The sequence below is a fragment of the Bubalus bubalis genome, chromosome X, assembly GCF_019923935.1.
Source record: "Bubalus bubalis isolate 160015118507 breed Murrah chromosome X, NDDB_SH_1, whole genome shotgun sequence".
Lineage (NCBI taxonomy): Eukaryota > Metazoa > Chordata > Mammalia > Artiodactyla > Bovidae > Bubalus > Bubalus bubalis.
Window position 1 is genome coordinate 135,262,463 of NC_059181.1, and position 22,655 is coordinate 135,285,117.

The window sequence follows — 22,655 nt, forward strand, 5'->3', positions numbered from 1 at the left end:
CTACATTACTTAGAGTAAGGACCGGGCCTGAATGCCCCGAGGGCAATCTGAGGGAACTAACTTGGGATAGCAAAGCAGACTGTGGGATAGCTACCAAGCGAAAAGCCCTAACCTAAAACACCGCCAGGCCCGCTCACAGAACAAAGGACTGAGCAGAGCTAGCCGACTGCAGACCATAACCCTCCAGTGACAGGCAGCCAGAGCTGCAAAGGGGCAATCGTGGCCCCAGAGAGGCATTATCTACCAAACTGCAAGCAGGCTTCATTGCTAACTAAGACTTCCTGGGATTCTGGATGGTCAACATCCACATGGGAAGGTGAGCTGGTTGTACACCCAGAAAACCGAGCAGCAGGGATGAGGGAGGCGATAAGTCGCAGCAACCATGCTCGTCAAACACTTGGTCACCTGAGATGCTCGGATCAGGGAAGGGCACAAAACGCAGGCCCAACCAAGTCTGTACCTTTGAGGACTACCCAAGTACCTGAACCTGAGAGGCTTAGACCTGGGAAGTGCATACAACCCAGGGCTGGCCTCAGACAGTTCCTGGCAGAGCAACCTAGAGCCTAAGCAGTGTTGACAGGGAAAGCACACATACCATTAGTGGGGGCAAACCCAGTGTGGCCAAGACACTGCAAACACACGCCAGTGTTATTTGTTTGTAGTGTCCCTCCCTCCTCACAGCACGACTGAACAAGTGAGCCTAAAAAGTGTCCACCACCGCCCCTTGTGTCAGGGCAGAAATTAGATACTGAAGAGACCAGCAAACAGAAGAAGCTAAAACGGAGGGAACCTCCTTGGAAGTGACAGGTGCAATAGATTAAAACCCTGTGGTTAGTACTGACTACATAGGAAGGGGCCTATAGATCTTGAGAAATATAAGCCGGATCAAGGAACTATTCAAAAATGAACTGACCCCACAATGCCCACAAAAGCACCAGAGAAGGTCCTAGATATATTTTTACTATCATTCTTTATTTATTTTTAATTTTTAAAAGAGTTTTAAGTCCTCTATTACTCCTTTAATTTTCATTTATTAACCTACTATTACTTTGCAAAAAAAAAGAGAGACCCTGGTTTTTAAAGCAAACTTTATATATATATATATATATATATATATATATATATATATATAATAATTTTTCTGACTTTTTTTTTAATACTGTATTTTTGAAAATCCAAACTCTACTCTAAGTTTTAATCTTTGCTTTTTGGTATTTGTTATCAATTTTGTACCTCTAAGAACCCAATCTTCAGTACCCATTTTTACTTGGGAGTGAGATTACTGGCTTGACTGCTCTCTCTCCCTTTGTACTCTCCTTTTTGTCCACCAGGTCGCCTCTATCTGCTCCCTCCCCCTTCTCTTCTCTACCCAACTCTGTGAATCTCTTTGTGTGTTCAATATGGTGGAGAAAGCTTAGGGAACTGATTACTGGCTGGATCTGTCTCTCTCATTTTGATTTGCCCCTTTTTCCTCCTGGCCACCTCTGTCTCTGTCCTTTCTCTTCTCTTCACTGTATAACTCCATGAACATCTCTGAGCGGTCCAGACTGTGGAGTGCACATAAGGAAGTGATTACTGGCTAGCTTGCTCTCTCCTCTTTTGATACCACCTCATCTCATTCAGGTCACCTCTAACTCCCTCCTCCCTCTTCTCTTCCCCATGTAACTCTGTGAACCTCTCTCAGTGTCCCTCATGGTGGAGAAACTTTTCATCTTTAACCTAGATGTTTTATCAATGGTGCTGTATAGATGGAGAAGTCTTGAGGCTACTGTAAAAATAAGACTGAAAACCAGAAGCAGGAGGCTTAAGTCTAAATCCTGAGAACACCAGAGAACTCCTGACTCTAGGGAACATTAATCAACAGGAGCTCATCAAATGCCTCCATACCTACACTAAAACCAAGCACCACCCAAGGGCCAACAAGTTCCAGAGTAAGACATACCATGCAAATTCTCCAGCAACACAGGAACACAGCCCTGAGCTTCAATATACAGGCTGCGCAAAGTCACTCCAAACCCATTGACATCTAATAACTCATTACTGGACACTTCATTGCACTCCAGAGAGAAGAAATCCAGCTCCACCCACCAGAACACCGACACAAGCTTCCCTAACCAGGAAACCTTGACAAGCCACCCATACAAACCCACCCACAGTGAGGAAACTCCACAATAAAGAGAATTCCACCAACTGCCAGAATACAGAAAGGCCACCACAAATGCAGTAATATAAACAAGATGAAGAAAGAGAGGAATACCCAGCAGGTAAAGGAACAGGATAAATGCTCACCAAACCAAACAAAAGAGGAAGAGATAGGGAATCTACCTGATAAAGAATTCCAAATAATGATAGTGAAAATGATCCAAAATCTTGAAATAAAAATGGAATCACAGATAAATAGCCTAGAGACAAGGATTGAGAAGATGCAAGAAAGGTTTAACAAGGACCTAGAATGAATTAAAAAGAGTCAATATATAATGAATAATGCAATAAATGAGATTAAAAACACTCTGGATGGAACCAACAGTAGAATAATGGAGGCAGAAGATAGGATTAGTGAAATACTAGATAGAATGGTAGAAATAAATGAATCAGAGAGGAAAAAAGAAAAACAAATTAAAAGAAATGAGGACAATCTCAGAGACCTCTAGGACAATCTTAAATGCCCCAACTTTCGAATCATAGGAGTCTGAGAAGAAGAAGACAAAAAGAAAGACCACGAGAAAATACTTGAGGAGATAATAGTTGAAAACTTCCCTAAAATGGGGAAGGAAATAATCACCCAAGTCCAAGAAACCCACAGAGTCCCAAACAGTATAAACCCAAGGCGAAACACCCCAAGACACATATTAATCAAAATAGCAAAGATCAAACACAAAGAACAAATATTAAAAGAGTAAGGGAAAAACAACAAATAACATACAAGGGAATTCCCATAAGGATAACAGGTGATCTTTCAATAGAAACTCTTCAGGCCAGGAGGGGATGGCAGGAAATACTTAAAGTGATGAAAGAAAATAAACTACAGCCCAGATTACTCTACCCAGCAAGGACCTAATTCAAATATGAAGGAGAAATCAAAAGCTTTACAGACAAGCAAAAGCTGAGAGAATTCAGCACCACCAAACCAGCTTTCCAACAAATGCTAAAGGATCTTCTCTAGACAGGAAACACAAAAAGGGTGTATAAACTCGAACCCAAAACAATAAAGTAAATGGCAACAGGATCATACTTAGCAATAATTACCTTAAACGTAAATGGGTTGAATGTCCCAACCAAAAGACAAAGACTGGCTGAATGGATACAAAAACAAGACCCTTATATATGTTGTCTACAAGAGACCCACCTCAAAACAGGGGACACATACAGACTGAAAGTGAAGGGCTGGAAAAAGATATTCCATGCAAGTAGAAACCAAAAGAAAGCAGGAGTAGCAATACTCATATCAGATAAAATAGACTTTAAAATAAAGGCTGTGAAAAGGGACAAAGAAGGACACTAAATAATGATCAAAGATCAATCCAAGAAGAAGATATAACAATTATAAATATATATGCACCCAACATAGGAGCACTGCAATATGTAAGACAAATGCTAACAAGTATGAAAGGGGAAATTAACAATAACACAATAATAGTGGGAGACTTTAATACCCCACTCACACTTATGGATAGATCAACTAAACAGAAAATTAACAAGGAAACACAAACTTTAAATGATACAATAGACCAGTTAGACCTAACTGATATCTATAAGACATTTCACCCCAAAACAATGAATTTCACCTTTTTCTGAAGTGCACACGGAACCTTCTCCAGGATAGATCACATCCTGAGCCATAAATCTAGCCTTGGTAAATTCAAAAACATGGAAATCATTCCAAGCCTCTTTTATGACAACATTGCAGTAAGATTAGAGCTCAATTACAGGAGAAAAGCTATTAAAAATTCCAACATACTGAGGCTGAACAACAAGCTGCTGAATAACCAACAAATAACAGAATAAATCAAAAAAGAAATCAAAATTTGCACAGAAACGAATGAAAATGAAAACACAACAACCCAAAACCTGTGGGACACTGTAAAAGCAGTGCTAAGGGGAAGGTTCATAGCAACAGGCATACTTCAAGAAACAAGAAAAAAAGTCAAATAAATAACCTAACTCTACACTTAAAGATGTGTGGTGTGTGGATCACGATAAACAGTGGAAAATTCTGAAAGAGATGGGAATACCAGACCACCTGACCTGCCTCTTGAGAAATTTGTATGCAGGTCAGGAAGCAACAGTTAGAACTGGACATGGAACAACAGACTGTTTCCAAATAGGAAAAGGAGTACGTCAAGGCTGCATATTGTCACCCTGCTTATCTAACTTCTATGCAGAGTACATCATGAGAAACGCTGAGCTGGAAGAAGCACAAGCTGAAATCAAGATTGCCGGGAGAAATATCAATAACCTCAGATATGCAGATGACACCACCCTTATGGCAGAAAGTGAAGAGGAGCTAAAAAGCCTCTTGATGAAAGTGAAAGTGGAGAGTGAAAAAGTTGGCTTAAAGCTCAACATTCAGAAAACGAAGATCATGGCATCCAGTCCCATCACTTCATGGGAAATAGATGGGGAAACAGTGTAAACAGTGTCAGGCTTTATTTTTCTGGGCTCCAAAATCACTGCAGATGGTGATTGCAGCCATGAAATTAAAAGATGCTTACTCCTTGGAAGCAAAGTTATGGCCAACCTAGATAGCATATTCAAAAGCAGAGACATTACTTTGCCAACAAAGTTCCATCTAGTCAAAGCTATGGTTTTTCCAGTGGTCATGTATGGATGTGAGAGTTGGACTGTGAACAAAGCTGAGTGCCAAAGAATTGATGCTTTTGAAGTGTGGTGTTGGAGAAGACGCTTGAGAGTCCCTTGGACTGCAAGGAGATCCAACCAGTCCATTCTGAAGGAGATCAGCCCTGGGATTTCTTTGGAGGGAATGATGCTAAAGCTGAAACTCCAGTACTTTGGCCACCTCATGCAAAGTGTTGACTCATTGGAAAAGACTCTGATGCTGGGAGGGATTGGGGGCAGGAGGAGAAGGGGACGACAGAGGATGAGATGGCTGGATGGCATCACTGACTCGATGGACGTGAGTCTGAGTGAACTCCGGGAGTTGGTGATGGACAGGGAGGCCTGGCGTGCTGCGATTCATGGGGTCGCAAAGAGTCGGACATGACTGAGCGACTGAACTGAACTGAACTGAACACCTAAAGCAACTAGAAAAGGAAGAAATGAAGAACCCCAGCGTTAGTAGAAGGAAAGAAATCTTAAAATATAGGGCCGAAATAAATGCAAAAGAAACATAAGAGACCATAGCAAAAATCAACAAAGCCAAAAACTGGTGATTTGAGAGGATAAATAAAATTGACAAACCATTAGCCAGACTCATCAAGAAACAAAGGGAGAAAAATCAAATCAATAAAACTAGAAGTGGATATGGAGAGATCACAACAGATAACACAGAAATACAAAGGATCATAAGAGACTACTATCAGCAATTATATGCCAATAAAATGGACAACTTGGAAGAAATGGACAAATTCTCAGAAAAGTACAACTTTCCAAAACTGGAAGAAATAGAAAATCTTAACAGACCCATCACAAGCATGGAAATTGAAACCGTAGTCAGAAATCTTCCAGCAGACAAAAGCCCAGGTCCAGATGGCTTCACAGCTGAATTTTACCAAAAATTTAGAGAAGAGCTAACACCTATCCTACTCAAACTCTTCCAGAAAATTGCAGAGGAAGGTAAACTTCCAAACTCATTCTATGAGGCCATCATCACCCTAATACCAAAACCTGACAAAGATGCCACAAAAAAAGAAAACTACAGGCCAATATCACTGATGAACATAGATGCAAAAATCCTTAACAAAATTATAGCAATCTGAATCCAACAACACATTAAAAAGATCATACACCATGACTAAGTGGGCTTTATTCCAGGGATGCAAAATTCTTCAGTATCTGCAAATCAATCAGTGTAATACACCACATTAACGAATTGAAAAATAAAAGCCATATGATTATCTCAATAGATGCAGAGAAAGCCTTTGACAAAATTCAACATCCATTTATGATAAAAACTCTCTAGAAAGCAGGAATAGAAGGAACATACTTCAATATAATAAAAGGTATATATCACAAACCCACAGCAAACATTATCCTCAATGGTGAAAAATTGAAAGCATTTCCCCTAAAGTCAGGAACAAGACACGGGTGCCCACTTTCACCACTACTATTCAACATAGTTTTGGAAACTTTGGCCACAGCAATCAGAGCAGAAAAAGAAATAAAAGGAATCCAAATTGGAAAAGAAGAAGTAAAACTCTCACTGTTTGCAGATGACATGATCCTCTACATAGAAAACCCTAAAGACTCCACCAGAAAATTACTAGAGCTAATCAATGAATACAGTAAAGTTGCAGGATATAAAATCAACACACTGAAATCCCTTGAATTCCTATACACTAGTAATGAGAAAATAGAAAGAGAAATTAAGGAAACAATTCCATTCACCATTGCAACGAAAAGAATAAAATACTAGGAATATATCTACCCAAAGAAACATAAGACCTATATATAGCAAACTATAAAACACTGGTGAAAGAAATCAAAGAGGACACTAATAGATGGAGAAATATACCATGTTCATGGATTGGAAGAATCAATATAATGAAAATGAGTATACTACCCAAAGCAATCTATAGATTCAATGCAATCCCTATGAAGCTAACAGTGTTATTTTTCACAGAGCTAGAACAAATGATTTCACAATTTGTATGGAAATACAAAAAATCTCAAATAGCCAAAGCGATCTTGAGAAAGAAGAATGGAACTGGAGGAATCAAACTGCCTGACTTCAGGCTCTACTACAAAACCAGAGTCATCAAGACAGTATTGCACTAGAACAAAGACAGAAATATAGATCAATGGAACAAAACAGAAAGCCCAGAGATAAATCCATGTACCTATGGACACCTTATCTTTGACAAAGGAGGCAGGAATATACAGTAGAGAAAAGACGATCTCTTTAACAAGTGGTGCTGGGAAAACTGGTTAACCACTTGTAAAAGAATGAAACTAGAACACTTTCTAACACCATACACAAAAATAAACTCAAAATGGATTAAAGAACTAAACGTAAGACCAAAAAGTATAAAACTCCTAGAGAATATAGGCAAAACACTCTCTGACATAAATCACAGCAGGATCCTCTATGAACCACCTTCCAGAATATTGAAAATAAAAGCAAAAATAAACAAGTGGGACCTAATTAAAATTAAAAGCTTCTGCACAACAAAGGAAACTATAAGCAAGGTGAGAAGACAGCCTTCAGAATGGGAGAAAATAATAGCAAATGAAACAACTGACAAAGAATTAATCTCAAAAATATACAAGCAACATCTGCAGCTCAATTTCAGAAAAATGAACCACCCAATCAAAAAATGGGCCAAAGAACTAAACAGACATTTCTCCAAAGAAGACATACAGATGGCTAACAAACACATGAAAAGATGCTCAACATCACTCATTATCAGAGAAATGCAAATCAAAACCACAAGGAGGTACCATTTCACGCCAGTCAGAATGGCTGCTATCCAAAAGTCAACAAACAATAAATACTGGAGAGGGTTTCCACTATGGAGAACAGTGTGGAGATTCCTTAAAAAATTGGAAATAGATCTGCCATATGACCCAGCAATCCCACTGTTGGGCATACACACTGAGGAAACCAGAATTGAAAGAGACACGTGTACCCCAATGTTCATCGCAGCACTGTTTATAATAGCCAGGACATGGAAGCAACCTAGATGTCTATCAGCAGACGAATGGATAAGAAAGCTGTGGTACATATTCAGAATGGAGTATCACTCAGCCATTAAAAAGTATACATTTGAATCAGTTCTAATGAGGTGGATGAAACTGGAGCCTATTTTACAGAGTGAAGTAAGCCAGAAAGAAAAACACGAATATAGCATACTAATGCATATATATGGAATTTAGAAAGATGGTAACGATAACCCTGTATGCGAGACAGCAAAAGTGACACAGATGTATAGAACAGTCTTTTGGACTCTGTGGGAGAGGGCAAGGGTGGGATGATTTGGGAGAATGGCATGAAACATGTATAATATCATATGTGAAATGAATCACCAGTCCAGGTTCGATGCATGATACAGGATGCTTGGGACTGGTGCACTGGGATGACCCAGAGGGATGGTATGGGGAGGAAGGTGGGAGCGAGGTTCAGGATGGGGAACACATGTACACCCGTGGCAGATTCATGTTGATGTATGGCAAAAGCAATACAATATTGTAAAGTAATTAGCCTCCAATTAAAATAAATACATTTAAAAAAAGATGTCTATCAGAAAAGACTTTTATTGTCATCTGTAAAGGATCAGGAAATACAGTCTAAAAATGATTCACTCTTACTAAAATCAGAAACTTTTCTTATATTTCACTCTATATTATCATGTATAAAATTCACCCAAATTGGGTATTTCACAAGTTTTAGAATAGCAGTGCTTAATATAATGATTGGTACATAGTAGGAAAATATTAAGATAAATAATGATAATAATACAAAAATTCATTCATTTACGAAGTACCTACTGTGTATTAGACAAGAATAGTCAAGATCCCTGCCATTATGAAACTTGAAGTATCAGAGAAGAAAATGAAGTATAATTATTTAAATTCAAGTGCAGTAAGAGCAAGAGAATTAGTGTGCTTTAAAACTTTGAAGTAATAATAATTACAGTAAAAGTACTTATGATATAGAGGTTGAAGTATTCCAGGGTGTATATGCTCTGGCTTTTAAGTCTATAAAGACATTGAGATGGGCAGTTTCATGTGTTTGGAGCTGCATTTCTAAGCAAGGTTGCTTTTCACTTGGACTAGGACTATTGGAGAATTCAGCTGTAAATATGGGTGAGAGTACAGGATAAATAAATAACCATTAATTGAAAAATACCTATAAAACAAATATAATATATATGTAAAATTAATATATATGTACAAATAAAAACTGTGATGCACATATCTTGTTTTAAATAGTTCAAAGTCATGGCATTAATGGCAATAGATGAATAAAGTATGTTTACATGCAATTTTAAACAAAAGGGTTCTTTTTATTTCATTTAATGAAGTGTAGTTGATGTATAATATTGCATCAATGTCCACTGTACAGTGAAGCGACTCACCCATATACACACACAAACACACACACAATTTAAAATATTTTTTCATTATAGTTTATCATAGGATATCAAATATAGTTTCCTGTGCTATACAGTAGGACTTTGTTTTTCCATTCTGTATATGAAAGTTTACATCTGATAACCCCAACCTCCTACCCCATCCCTTTCCTAACCTCTTCCCCCCTTGGCAACCACAGGTTTGTTCTCTATGTTCATAAGGCATTTTCAGTTTCATGGATATGTTCACTTGTGTCATATTTTAGATTCTATGTATTAAGTGGTACCATATGGTATTTGTCTTTTTCTTTCTGACTTCACTTAGTATGATCATCCCCAGGTCCATCCATGTTGCTGCAAATGGCATTATTTCGTTCTTTTTTTATGGCTAAGTAGCATTCTGATATATATATATATATATAATATCATATCATATCTTGTTAATTCATTCATCTGTCAGTGGACATTTAGGTTGTTTCCATGTCTAGGCTATTGTAAATAGTGTTGCTATGAACATAGGGGTGTATGTATCTTTTTGAATTATAGCTTTGTGTGGATATATACCTAGGGCTGGGATTGCTGGATCATATGGTAGCTCTATTTTTAGTTTTCTGAGAAACCTTCATACTGTTTTCCATAGTGGCTGTACCAATTTACATCCCCACCAACAATGTAGGAGGATTCCAAAGGGTTCATTTTATAAATTGTATAAAGTTACATATGTTTTGTTAACAGAAATGTGACTGTGGTTTACTAAGTTGATTATAGTGAGTTTTTTCATATTCCTAAGTGTGAAAGTCAACATAACAACTGATGTTATATCACTGGCATGTTTTCTTGATTGAATGGTTGCAGGCTTGCCAACTGCTGTGACACCCCCTTTCTCTTTATTCCTTTCCCTTTCATCTCTCATTAGCTAAATTGTGAAATCACCAGTTAGTTTCTGGATTCTTTATCTGCTTATCACTAAGATTTATCAGTTTGTACCATTTCTGCCATAATGCAAAGTTTGGTAATATCCTAATGATGTGACTTTTTTTTTTATCCAGTGTTAATAGACATGTTTCTTGACATGGAGAAAATGACGTTTCTGAAAAATGGAATTGGGTTTTGTTTTCTTACCATTCAAGTTCCTTGAAACTTGATTCCATCACAAGTGGACCTTGATTTGTACTACAATTTTGTTCTAGTACAAATTTTATAAAATATATTATATTTCAGATGTTCTAAAAGATTGAGGTGTTCTTTAAGGGATTGTATTTAATAATTCTCTAGAGTAAAGATTCTGCTTCAAGATCTCAGAGACTTCTGTTCCCTTTAACCTTGTTTTTGTAAAACTTCTATCTGGAGCACTTTTGTTTTCAAATTCTATCTCATGGTCTCTTATTCATTCTTCTAAGATCAACTCAGCTGGAAGTTTTCTATCCTGACTTACTTCTTCTCACCCTATCAATACCCCATGAATACATGCTTGCATGCCTGTGTGCTAAGTCGCTTCAGTCATGTTCAACTCTTTGTGATCCTTTGGGCTGAAGCCCTTGGGGCTTCTCTGTCCATGGGACTCTCCAGGCAAGAATACTGGAGTGCATTGCCATGCCCTCCTCCAGGAGATCTTCCCTACCCAGGGATTGAATCCATGTCTCTTCAATTGCAGGCCGATTATTTACTGCTGAACTGGACATGGAACAACAAACTGGTTCCAAATAGGACAGAGTGCATCAAGGCTGTATATCGTCACCAAGTTTGTTTAACTTATATGCAGAGTACATCATGAGAAACTCTGGGCTGGATGAAGCACAAGCTGAAATCAAGATTGCCGAGAGAAATAACAGTAACTTCAGATATGCAGATGACACCACTCTTAAGGCAGAAGGTGAAGAAGAACTAAAGAGCCTATTGATGAAAGTGAAAGAGGAGAGTGAAAAAGTTGGCTTAAAGTTCAACATTCAGAAAACTAAGATCATGGTATCTGGTCCCATCACTTCATGGCAAATAGATGGGGAAACAGTAGAAACAGTGGCAGACTTTATTTTGGGGGGCTCCAAAATTACTGCAGATGGTGATTGCAGCCATAAAATTAAAAGACGCTTACTCCTTGGAAGGAAAGTTATGACCAACCTAGACAGCATATTAAAAAGCAGAGACATTACTTTGCCATCAAAGTCCATCTAGTCAAGGCTATGGTTTTTCCAGTAGTCATGTATGAATGTAAGAGTTGGACTATAAAGAAAGCTGAGTGCTGAAGAATTGATGCTTTTGAATTGTGGTGTTGGCGAAGACTCTTGAGAGTCTCTTGGACTGCAAGGAGATTCAACCAGTCCAACCTAAAGAAGATCAGTCCTGAGTATTTATTGGAAGGACTGATGCTGAAGCTGAAACTCCAATACTTTGGCCACCTGATGTGAAGAGCTGACTCATTTGAGAAGACCCTGATGCTGGGAAATATTGAAGGAAAGATTGAAGGAGGAGAAGGGGATGACAGAGGATGAGATGGTTGGATGGCATCACTGACTCAATGGACATGAGTTTGGGTAAACTCTGGGAGTTGGTGATAGGGAGGCCTGGCGTGCTGCAAAGAGTTGGACACGACTGAGTGACTGAACTGAACCACCAGGGAAGCCCGAATATGTGCTTATATCCATGTAATACTTTTCACATTGTGTTATAATTAAAGTATTCTTTCTCCAAGAATGAAAATGACTTGGTGTTTCCTGATTACAAAAATGATATATGCTACTGCAGAGAAATTCAAGGAATTTAAAAGAGAAGCAATTTGGTTTGACATTTTTCCAGGAATCTATCTATAATTGTCTACAGATTTCAACAATATTTTATATGAATTAGAGCATATTATCAATTTTTTTAGCTTGGAATTTTCCTTAGCAATGTGCTATGGAAACCTTTGCATATCAATGCATAAAAGGTGGAATATATTTTACTGGCTATATAATATTCTGCTTATGAACATATGCTTGAGTATTTAATCAATTCCACAAATGATAAACATTTGGATGTCTACAGCTTAAAAATGCAATCTTTACAGTGCCTTTTACTTCCATACTCTCCTTTGTATTCCACTGCTACCACCCGCTCTAGTTCAGCCTTTCACTATTTCTTGTCTGGACCACATGTTAGTCTTCTAGCCTCCTAATCCAGTAAATCTCTGCCTATTCCATTTTGTTCTATGCAGTTTCTTGAAAGCAGTGCTGATTAATTTATTATTCTCTTGCTCAGTAACTCTCCATGGCCCTTTGTTACCTAATAAATAAGCACTACATGCCTTCATCTGCAGTCATTATGGACAAGCCATATGTTCAGTTGTGTTCATGTGTTCTAATATTTTTTTAAAAATCTATGGGTTAAGTCCAGCTGGAAGATGTGATTTGTCTGGCTTATATGATGTTTCAAAACTTTGTGAATTTGAATGCTTTCCAGTGTGGTATGCCCATTCCTTTGTTTCAGGGTAGATGGAACCAGTTCTTAGTATCTTTCACTTTGTCAGACTTTTCTCATATTTGCCTGGCCTCTGAATAGATATACTAAACATACCTTATATTTCCACTAAGTAGAATTATTGATGGTTTCTTGAACACCTAAGCCTTTACTCCTCACCTTCTTAATACTGTGCCTTCCTTCCTGCTTTTCCTTTACCAGAAACTTACTGTTCTTTAATTTAAATAACAAAAATCTATGCAACCTTATTTCAAACCACTAAGTGCAAAATATTTTGTGAAACCTTTACTGTGCTTGCAAAGAAGATGAAATATTTCTCTTCTTTAAATATCTCTAATACTTTATATGGTTTATTGTGTAACATTTAATTTTCTACTTGTTATTATTGGCGTTTTCCTGTTAATCCCCTAAGTAGATTCCATAAAGTATTGAAATAATGCACAATCTGCATGCACTCTGTGCAAGACACTTGGCTGAAAGATACAGAAAATAAGTTTAAGGTGTTAAAGTAATTCAAAACTACATTTGGGAGAAGATGAAGTAGTGGCTAGAGGCTTGGCCACATCTTATGGGAAGTCAAGTGCCTTTTGACACAGAGCTTAGAAATCCCAAGGACTTATTTTCTTTTACTTGCCTCTCCTTCTATCTCTCTGCACTTTTTGACTTTTAATATCTATGGCTATTCTTAGGATCTTACATTTTGTGTTACCTTACCCATCACACAAAAGGTTTTTTTTTTTTTTCCATTGATCTCCTTCAAATCTCTCACACAAGGCATGTCTGCAAGTACAATTTTGTGATAATACACCTGTTCTTAAAAGCATCAGTCCACCTTACAATCAGATACTTCACTGGTCACTTTACAGATTTTAGCCAATATGCCTTGTTACTAGAACCTCTTGTATTAGTCAAAGTTCTCCAAAGAAAAAGAACCATACAAGATATGTACAAATATATATATATATATATATATATATATATACAAAAAAAATATATATATACACAAAAATATATATATAATTATATATAGATGATAGATTCATTACTTACAGAAACAAATGTAGATTGATAGATTCACCAATCTACATATATACATATGTATGGAAATTCATTATAGGAATTTGATCACATGGTTATGGAGAATGAAAATTTCCATCTGCCAACTGGGGAACTAAGAAAGCCAGTGGTGTAATTCAGTCCAACTCTGAAGGCCTTAAGAACTGGGGAGCCAACAGTATGAATTCTAGTTCAAATATAAAGTCCCAAGAATTGAGGGACCAGTGGTATAAGGACAAAACCAAAAGCCCAAGGACCAAGATCAGTGATATCTAAGAGCAGGAGAAGAAGAATGTCCCTGCTCAAGCAAAGAGTCAAGTTGCCTTTCCCCTGGCTTTTTGTTCTAGGTAGGCCCTCAATGGATTGTAGGATGCTTACACATACTGGTAAAGGCAATCTTTCTTATTCAGTCTACCAGAAACACTCTAGCAGACACATCCAGAAATAATGTTTTACCAGCTATCTGGAAATTCCTTAGTCTGGACATGTTGACACCTAAAATTAACCATGATACTTCCTTTCTCCTTTCCCTTGCTTTTGTTTCTGAAAATTAGCATTATTAATTTTGTTAATTATGATAACAAAATTAACAAATTCATACTACCATTAACACCTCAGTCACTTCCATTCAGTTTTTATGCAATACAACTTAGACATTTCTGTACACTGGATGTAATTTGGACATCACCCTACCTACATACAGCTTGTTCATAGCTTATTCATGTATTTTTCCAAAGAAAAGACAGTGATCCCTATTATAAAGCCTTGTGTAAAAATATTTAAATAAACTATTTTTAAAAGTATTACTATGTATTCTGTGTTGAGGGATGACAGATTAGGCAAAATGGATGAACAATGCAACTGAGATGTTTCAGTTTGGGTAAGGCTAGGTTATGAAGAAAGCAATATCAAGAAGGAACTGGTAAACTGGGACATAAATGAGGGACATGGTAGAATGAATCCTAAGGTTGAATATTTTATTAAAGTTATGTTGAAAAAAAGATAGCAGTTATCAAAACCATTCAGGTGTTTTTTGATATGGCCTGTTAGTTGGAAACCAGCATTCCAGACATACAGTTATGTAAAGTTTAAAAATAAAATTAAATTAAAAAAAAATAAAATTATATAAAAAGCAAAAAAAAAAAAATAAATAAAAGGCATATTGCAGCAAAAAAAAAAAAAAGAAAACAGTAATAAGGCACACAGCTACAATTCACCTTACTATTAGAAAAAATGGTAAAATAATATACTGATGGCTGGCATTATGATTGTATGCTTATAAAACCTAAGAGAATATGCTGAAAATTGATTAGGAATAAAAACACCAGTAAAGTGTCCAGAAAGAAAATCAATATAGGTAAAATATGAATTCTTTTACAAATACGCAGCAACTACTGAGAAAGTACAAATTCAATTCACAATAGTAACAAGAATGATATCAACAAAATAGGGGAATAGGAGTTTTTCTGCTGTCTTCCTCCCAAAGAACACTGATCTTAACAATTACCTACAGATAAGAGGGCCTTTGTGGACAACAATATAAGTTTGCCAGGAATAAATTTAAAAAGAAATGTGTAAAATCTATAAAACAAGAACAACAATGAAACTTTATTGGAAATATCAAAGAGAAATAAGTGAAGAGCTTATTATGGACTAAATGTTTGTGTCCCCCCAGAAATTCTTAGGTTGAAATCTAATTCCCCAATGTGAAGGTATTTGGAGATGATGACTTTGGGAAGTAATTAGGTCTAAGGGCAGAACCCTCATAAATGGGATTATTGCCCTTATAAAAAGAGGCCAGAGAGCTATCTTTCTCCTTTCCACCATGTTAGGACATAGCAAGAAAACAGCCTTCTGCAACCCAGACGAGAATCCTCACTAGAATGTGACTATGTTAGCACCCTGATATTGGATGTCTAGCTTTTAGAACTGTGAGAAATAAGCATTTGTTTTTCCTAAGCTACTCAGCCTAAGATACTTTGTTATAACAGCCTGAAATGAGATAGAGCCATATAAGATTTTGTTGGAGAAGGGCATGGCAACCCCTGGAGAATCCCCTTGGACAAAGGAGCCTGGCAGGCTGCAGTCCATGGGGTCACAAGGAGTCAGACATGACTAAGCGACTAAGCACAGCACATATAAGGGTATAAAATTGGGTATAAAATTAAGAGCAAACAAAAGGATCTTACCATCATGAAATCGCAATCTAGTGGAATAAACATCTGTTTTTAAAAAATCACACACACACACACATACAAATGCAGGTTCTTGTTTTGAATAAGACAGAGTAAGTACATACCACTCTGCTCTCCCACTAAATATAATTGTAAATCCTAGACAGAATTAAATTAGATGTTTGAGGACAACAAAAAGTAAGTAATAGCAGGCAGAATGGGGAAGAGATGGAAATTAAAAGTTCCACTTGAACTGGTAATAGATTTACATTTTTTTCTTTGATATTCTATTTAGTTGTGTAGGGAACAGTGAAATGGACAGCAGAGAACAATCAGAAAGATTCAGGAGAAGCTGTCTAGTTCTGGTTCAAGACAGGAAACTTCAAACACCCAAAGAAAGTGTATTGTGAGTATGACACAGTGGTGTAATTAAAGCTATGGCATTCTAGCCAGGAGACTTAAAAGGTAATCCTAAGCAACTAGGAAGTGCCTTAATTGTTAATTAATCCCTGGGCTCATTCTATAGTATTCAGAGATGAATCTTAACACTATTCAGTATGCCAAAGACATTGAGACCTGAACTGACAAACAGATCACCATCCAGGTCCCAAAATGAGCTTTGGGTGGAACACACACACACATGATGGGTCTAAATAGAACTGTAAAGGCCTTGAAAACTGAACTGACGTTAGAATCAAGAAAACTAATACAGTTATGTAAAGTTTAAAATAAAATAAAATTAAAAAAAAAAAAAAGAAAACAAAAGGCAGGTTGGAAATCTCTCTCTGCAATTAATGAGGATACTGCTTGATAAAACAAAAATCTCAACATTATCCAACAGACTTTAAACAAGACCCACAGTAACATAATATTCAAAATGTCTAGGAAATAATACAAAATTAGCCAGCATACAAAGAGAGAATTTAAATGGGAAAAGACAATGGGAGTACAAATGCTGAAATGGAAATGATGCTGGAATTATCTAACAAAGACTTGAAAACAGACATTATTTCAGAAAAATATTGAACAAAACGAAACTTTAAAAGAAGAGTACAACAATCCTACATAGATCACAGATTCACCAATTGTCAAATTCCATCCCCCCGCCCCCCAGTCTCTATCTCAATTTCTAGCTCTTTCTCTGTGTGATAAGGTGTGGAATATGTATGTTATCTATATTTTTTTTGAACTACTTGAAAGTAAGCTATATGTTATCCCCAAACTCTTCACACCATGGAAATTATTAATTCAAATACATTATCAAACATACAGTACAAATTTAATTTTTCCTATTTGTTCCAAAGATGTCTATTTTTTTTCAATCTAAGGTACAGCCCAGATCTGTATGTTGCATTTGGTCATGTCTGCTTAATATCTTTAAGTCTAGAACAATTGTTTTTGTTGTTGGTTGGTTGTCACAATGTTGACCTTTTGGAATACTCTTGTATAATATGTGTCAACTGCTTCCTCATGATTGTACTCAAGTAAATAATTTTGGAAAATCTATTTACATAGGTTATGCTGTGTATCTCATGTCACTGCATCAGGGACACATAAGATGAGATAGTTAAAATTATTGGTGATACCAAGTTTGATTACTTACTAAAACTTCTAAAAGCTAGATCTATTCATAATAAAACTATACATTTTTCTTTGTAATTAATCATCTTTGAAAAGATTCTTTGGGAGTATGGAAATACCTGTTTTCCAGCAACATTTTACTCACAGGTTTTTGTTTTTGTTTTTTACATTTGATGATGAATTCTTCCAAAATCATTGCATTGGTGTTGTCAGTCAGCCAGTTCAGTTCAGTCGCTCAGTCGTGTCTGACTCTTTGCGACCCCATGAATCACAGCATGCCAGGCCTCCCTGTCCATCATCAACTCCCGGAGTTGACTCAAACTCATGTCCATCGTGTCGGTGATGCCATCCAGCCATCTCATCCTCTGTCATCCCCTTCTCCTCCTGCCCCCAATCCCTCCCAGCATCAGGGTCTTTTCCAATGAGTCAACTCTTCGCATGAGGTGGCCAAAGTATTGGAGTTTCAGTTTCAGCATCAGTCCTTCCAATGAACACCCAGGACTGATCTCCTTTAAGATGGACTGGTTGGATCTCCTTGCAGTCATCATAATTCTATCATTCCATATTTACTGCCTTTTGTATATATTACCACTTTCTTTCATTCTTTATCTCTTTCCTTCTTCCCCCTCCTTTTCTCTCCTTTTTTTTTCTTTCTTTTCTTTATTTCTGCCTTCTTCCCCTCTCCCTCCCTCCTTCCCTTCATTCCTTTGTTTCTTCTTGAGTGGGTATTCATATTGGCTAATTCGTTTTTCACTCATTTTCATAGTCCATTAATGCCAAACTGTCATTTTCCTTTTTAATGTTAACTTGCCCTAAACTTGACATATGGGATCTTTTCGAAGATTATCCTATCTCCTTTTTTCACCACCCAATTTATTTCTGAGTATTTCCTTGTGTGTCTTTTTTCCCACAATATGTTTCAGATTCACATATTCTCCCTTCCCAGAAACTGGAATAGGACATTTCTCCTAGGCATTCCAGGTTCTCTTGATGGAGAATAGTATTTAGAAACCAAGATCTAGCTGCTAGATATGTTCTCTGCTACGAGGGTATGAGCACTTGTAGTCCATTCAATTAATCAGTTAATTAAATTTTAATTGAAGTATAATTGATTTACAATATCATATTAAATTCAGGTGTACAGCATAGTGATTCAGTATTTTTACAGATTATACTCCACTAAAAGTTATTACAAGATAATGACTGTAGTTCCCATGCTATACAATATATCCTTGTTGCTTACCTATTTTATACATAGTAGTTTATCTTTAATTTAGATTCAACAACACAGGGCTTTCCCCCCCCTCATATTTTCCTAGTCCATATTTTCTTCTCACCTTCCACAATGGGAGAATAAAAGAACACTCCTTGTAATTGAAAGAAGTAAAAACAGTGAAATATTAAAATATCACTAAGTATACAGAAGATTTGAATAACATGATTAAAATGAATTAAATGCACTGAACCCTATAGCTTTGGAATGCAGATTTCTGGTAGGCACACACAGAACATTTAAAATTTGCCAGATTTGAATTATCATTAGGACTATTTGAGAGTAAATTTTGCAGGACTGATATTTACATAAAGAAAATAATCATAAACTGATAATGTCCAATGTAATGCAGATTATATGTATATCCTAGATATAAAATAGTTTTAAATATAATCCAAAGATGAAACTAAAAGGGTACAAGTGTTCCAAACATACTATAAAGTCCTTTTGTGCTTATAAATTAAAGTTAAAATATACTCATGTAAGAATTTTTTCATTTATTTCTAACATATGCATTGAAAGCTCTAAATTCTCCCAGTAAGCATGGAAGTAGCTATATTTATTCAGTATAAAACATTTCTAAAATATTTTCTGAGTTTATATGCATTTATCATATAATGAAAGTCACAGTGTTAGTCACTCAGTCGTGTCTGACTCTTTGTGGCCCCATGGACTGTAGCCCACCAGGCTCCTCTGTCCATGGAATTCTCCAGGCAAGAATACTGGACTGGATTGTCATTTTCAGGTGATGTTCCTGACCCAGGGTTTGAACCTGGGTCTCCCTCATTGCAGGCAGGTTCTTCACCTACTTAGCCACCAGGGAAGCCCTATCATATAATATGTAATTGTTAAAACTATGCTTAATGGAACATCTAGAGCCTCAAACACATATATTAGAAAAGAAAGAAAAATGACAATCAGTGAGTTAAACATCCATTACACTCAATTATTAAAAGAAAAGAAAATTAAATTAAAATAAACTAGTATAGGGATAATACAAATAAAAGAAATAACTGAAAAAAGAGAAAACAATGATACAACCTTTTGATGGCAACCAATTTGCAAGTTTGAAGATGACATACATACTGTGGGCAGTGTATCTAGCAATTGACTAAAAGGTATGGCAAATATTTTTGTTACTGGAAGAGAAAAGATTTTTTTCAATAATTTTTTGATTGGTTGTTAGAAAGAAATGTGCAATTCACTCCTAAGAAGTATAATACAAAGAGATCTGGACTAGTTATTCAGTAAATAAGGATGGTTTCAAAACTCAATTACATAGTAAACATGTAAACTTAATTAAGACACTATGGCCAAGTCACTGACTTGTTGCAATATACATTAATTTATTTTTTCTTTCAACAATTGTTTATAGAAAACTAAATATATACTGGTATTAATAAACACAACACAACTTTATCCCTTTCCTAAAAAAGCTCAAAACTTTGGAGGGGAAAAATGTAAAAAGATTAATTATAATACAAAGTGAAAAATGGATCAATAATAATATAGACAATACAGAGTTAGAAAAGTGGTTAACACTATGAAGAACAAGAGTTTTGTTAAAGAAAGCATCTACCAAGTTGGGAAGATCTATAGAACAATAATTCAACATTAAAAAAAATTCAATAACAATTAGTCAATTCAACTTACTCTAACTCAGTGTAGTCTTGCTACTAATTATGTTGGAAGGGTTTAGTCATTTTAAAAGAGAAGGATTTAAAGGCAAACAATATGACTAAGCTATAAATAATTACCCTTATTATGAGAAAACCAAATTGAAAAAATTGAATTATCTTAAAATAATACTTTTTCAATGTGTGAAATCCATGTCTAATCATTATTCACCTCATAGGACAATAACATAATATGTTATAGAGTGAATTGTGCCCCACCTCCCATTCGTGTTTTTAAGATCTGACTTACAGACCTTTTACCCTTCACAAAAATTAACTCAAATCAAGTCATAGACATTAATGTAAAACAGAAAACTATAAAACTCCTAGACAATAACATAGGGGAAAGCATAGATGACCTCAGATATGGTGATAATGCTTTAGTTACAACATCAAAGGCACAATCCATGAAAGAAACAATAGATAAGCTAGTCTTTAGTAAATTTAGAAACTTCTGAGAAAGACAAATTCAGAAGAAGGAGAAGGCAAGTCAAAGATTGGGAGAAAATATTTGCAAAGGATACAATTTATGAAGAGCTGTTATCCAAAATACACAAAGAACTCTTAAAAACTCAATAATAAGAAAACAATCTGATTAAAAAATGGATCAGAGATCTTAACATAGACATCACTAAAGAAAATACAGAGATGGTAAATAAGTATGTGAAAAGATGTTCCACATCATACCCCATCAAGGAAATACAAAAAGAACAATGAAAAACCATTAGGTATATATAGATGTGTAACCTATTAGAATGGTCAGATCTGTTGACACAGTCATTGCTGGTAGGAATGCACTTTTGGAAGACAGTTTGTTGATTTCTTACAAGACTAAATATACTCTTATTGTATGATCCAGTAGTCACACTCCTTGCTATTTACCCAAAGGAGTTGAAAACACATATGGTCCCCCCAAATTTACAGATGGCTGTTTATACCAGCTTTATTCATCACTGCCAAACTTTGGAAGCAACCAAGATATCCTGCAGTAAGTGACTGGATAAATACATTATGGTACATCTAGACAATGGAATGGGGCTTCCCTGGTGGCTCAAATGGTAAAGCATCTGCCTGCAATGAGGGAAACTGGGCTTGAATCCCTGGGTTGGGTAGATCCCCTGGAGAAGAGAACAGCTACCCACTCCAGTATTCTTGCCTAGAGAATTCCATGGACAGAGGAGCCTGGCAGGCTACAGTCCATGGGATCACAAAGGGTTGGACATGACTGAGTGACTCACACTTTCAGAAAATCGGAATGTCTTAGTCGTTCCCTTCTCCAGGGGTTCTTCTTGACCCAGGGATTGAATATTTGTGTCCCGCATTGAAGGCACGTTCTTTACCATCTGAGCCACCAGGGAAACTATTAACTAAATGTTAATTAATCATTTAATTTATAAACAAGTAAATAAATATTAAATTATTTGCATAATTAAAACTTAATTATAAATACATTTAAATAATTGATTGTTAATTAAATGAGCTATTAAGCCATGAAAAAACATAGAAGAAATTTATATCCATATTTCTAAGTGAAAGAAGCCAATCTGAAAATGTTACACAGTATATGATTCCAACTATATGACATTCTAGAAAAGGCAAAACTATGGAAACAAAATTATCAGTGGCCACCAGGGTTTAGGGATGGTGGAGGGATAAATAGGTGGAGGATGAAAAATGTTTAAGATAGTGAGAATGCTCTGTATGATACCATAATGATTGACACATGTCATTACACATATATGCAAACCCATAGAATTCACATCACCAAGAATGAACACTAAAGTATGGAATTTGGATGATTATGATTTATCAATGTATTAGGTTCATCAATTGTAACAAATGCACTACACTGGACATGTGATAATAATGGAGGATATGCATGCATGGGGGTAAAGGATATATGGGAAATCTCTGTTCTACTTTCTCGATTTCACTGTGAACCTAACATTGCCCTTTGAAAAAGGCTTTATAAAAGGATTGGCTCATGCCAATGTATCACAATATTGTAAAGTAATTATCCTCCAATTAAAATAATTAATTTTTTAAAAGATTTGATTATGTCTGTGCTGTGCTAAGTCACTTCAGTGGTATCCAACTCTTGGCAACCCTATGGACTGTAGCCTGCCCAGGCTCCTCTGTCCATGGGATTCTCCAGGCAAGAATACTGGAGCAGGTTGCTATGCTCTCCTCCTGG

At 36.2% G+C, this 22,655-nt stretch overlaps 1 long non-coding RNA gene across 1 annotated transcript in view; it reads left to right on the plus strand.

Annotated features, from left to right (window-relative positions):
• LOC123331878 overlaps nt 1–11,035 on the plus strand; it is a 95,019-nt gene extending 83,984 nt beyond the window's left edge. The window contains exon 3 of the long non-coding RNA XR_006548680.2: nt 10,903–11,035. This is a non-coding gene — a long non-coding RNA (uncharacterized LOC123331878). The remainder of the gene's footprint in view (nt 1–10,902) is intronic.
• Nucleotides 11,036–22,655: the final 11,620 nt, after the last annotated feature.